The sequence below is a fragment of the Capsicum annuum genome, unplaced genomic scaffold (assembly GCF_002878395.1).
Source record: "Capsicum annuum cultivar UCD-10X-F1 unplaced genomic scaffold, UCD10Xv1.1 ctg3318, whole genome shotgun sequence".
In the NCBI taxonomy this organism is placed as follows: Eukaryota; Viridiplantae; Streptophyta; class Magnoliopsida; order Solanales; family Solanaceae; genus Capsicum; species Capsicum annuum.
Genome location: NW_025839942.1, coordinates 165,430 through 168,376, shown reverse-complemented (window position 1 = coordinate 168,376; position 2,947 = coordinate 165,430).

Sequence of the window (2,947 nt, the reverse complement as noted above, 5' to 3'; positions counted from 1 at the left end):
ACATAGTCCAATTATGAAATTTGATTGTAAAACACATTCTAAATCAAATGGAATAATTAAATTTATGAAAAAATATCATTAACAAAAAATTTATCCCCATGACCCTATTTCTTAACTTTTCAAATCGAGAGTCACCATAAGATACAAAATTCATAAAACTACAACTATATTACAAACCTAAAATTGATGTTTTGGATCTATTGATGCAATTTGTTTTGCCATCCATTGTACAAATCAATAAATATTGACCAAACTCAACTATGAAACCTCTTTAACCATCAAAACCCACAAACTTGCATAAATCAAAGCGAAATGCATTTTGAACCATGCTAATTATCTCCACACCATAGAAAAACAATAAAACAACCATGGGGAGGGGTAAAATGGTCAATTTATAAAGAAATAAATAATTCACATAAGTCACCAAAATTTAGGTCATTATAATGAATTATTGGGAGGTGGGGGAAAGAAAATCCAAGATTTATTTATAAGGAAATTATGGATCATAATGTCCACCGACTCAGTAGGTATGAAATACCCAAACCAACATTTCTAAGCCAAAATTTCATATATCCATTTCTATCTATAATAGGTACATAATTCTACATATTTTACATGAGCAAAAAATAGGTCTCATGGTATTAATACTCAAATAAAGTTCTTTATCAACATTAACCTAGGGTTCTTGCAAATATGCAAATAGTGCTGGTGAACCGATGGGATTAAATTTACTAATCAAATAAAACTAAACAATTCTACTTACTTTAATCTGGCTTTCACTATTTGAGAGGATGAGCACTTGATTTCTAAAGATATCTTGTATCAATAGTCCAAAATTAAGAAAAGTAGTGGGTGAAAGTGATTTTCTATAAGACACCTCATCACAGGTATGGGACGATTCAACTTACAATTTTAGAACTGGTAATTTTGGATAAGCTAACATTATTCTACTATAACGAGAATTTTCCCACTAGAGAGGCATCTTCATAGAAGCTAACAAACCGCTATAGCAGGGTGATGCGACCAAAAACCCCAAGTATGATTTTTACATTATCTTTTCTTCTCTTCAATTGTAAAAAGAATGAGGCTAATTCAAAAAACCCTCCTAAGGTTACCTCATGGCCTGGGAGAAATAAAGAAGAGAGATTTTTGTGTCCATGGGCTAAATGGCTTTAGCCCATGGTTTTATGCTATATTTCATAGGAGAATTCACCTTCACGGAGCCAAAACACATATTTATACCTATATAGCAGTTGCTTGGAATCCAGGTAGGCTTGATTTAATTAAGTAGACTAGACCTAAGTTTGAAAGTGTAAGCATGACATAGATTGATGGGACATTATATGCTTAGGATATTAGGCATGGTGTTTGAATGGGTAATATATGAAAACTTGATAAATTGGTGAGAAATTTTTGTTATATTATGATATTGGCATTTTTTTAATGAAATTATGTGTTTACTTTATTTTTATTCATCCTTGCTTGCATAATAACAACATATTACCCAAAATAATTAGGTTGAAATTATTAATGCCTATTCATTAGAAGTGGTTATTATTGGCAAATTTAGAAGAATCTACATTAGTAACTAGGGGAAGGAGAAATTAGTAAGGTATTAAAGGTTAGGAATAAGCATCCATAATAAAGGGGTTTACTGTGAACTATTAGGGATGGGTTATGCAGCTAGGTATAGGTGCAAGTTGTAGGTGATGGTCTGTGTAATCAAAATACAACTTGAGCTATATATATATGTATATATATATATATATTTGCTAGATATTCTATACATTGCTTGTTATGATGCACGTTCAAGAAAAGTGAATAAATAATTGATAGCATATGTGTTAATTGCATGTAATGAGGTTATATGGATGCTTGTTAGATTTTGTAAGTGTTGTTATGTTTTTATTGTGGTTGTGATTTTTGTGATATCTATTATTATTGTGGGGTGTATTGGTATTATTACATATTAAAGGGATCATATTTATTATTTATGGGGGGGGGGGGGGGGGGGACTAGTATTTAGTCCCCTTCATAAGGCTGGTTTGTGTAAGGTTGGAAAGTACTTTATCTTTGGGTTTTGGTACATAGACAAGAGCTTGTCCCCTTTTGGTCATGGCTAGTAGGAGACCATAAGAACGTTATCATATGTGTATAAGTATTTGGATATATTTATGGGGCTATATTTATAAGTTGTGGTAGGTACCAGTATTTGGACCTCTTCATAGGATTGGTTGGTATAAGGTTGGCAGGGACTTGATGTATAGGTTTTTGTTCATGCACAAGACCTATCTCCTACAATTCACGTTTAGTAGATGAATATAAAACCTTTAACATATATGTATAGTTATTTAGTGAGTGTGACAGTTCCGTAAGCAAATCATGGATTATGTGTTTTATTTAATTATATGTTGGTTCCTTGATTGGACCGAGACTATTTGCTACCTGATTAAATATTGGTACGTTGAGTGGACCAAACTTATTTTTCATCTAATTATATGTTGGCTTTTTAAGTGGATCAATTTTATTAGTTACCTAATTGCATGTTGCTTCCTAAAGTGGACTGATCTTATCTGTTAGTTGACTATGTGTTGATTTATTGAGTTGATTGAGATTATCTTTCTATTTGATATTTATTTATGAGTTTCGTATAAAGTACTGAGTTATGTCATTAATTGCTACATTTAGTTTCTAGATATAAATTGAGTTTCTTTATTATTATTATCTGTATAATTAAGGGATAGTTCCTTTGTAATGACCCTATTGATTATTTTCTCGATTTACACACATTTTTCATAATTTGATCCTTTCCACTACAAGTACAAGTCATTTGTGACTTATTGAAACTACCATTTTGGTTACTGAATAGTTTGTTTGGGCTTTAGGCTCATTTCCCTATTTTGGAGTTATAACCCACTCGTAGGTAAACCGACCTATAGTTCAGAAC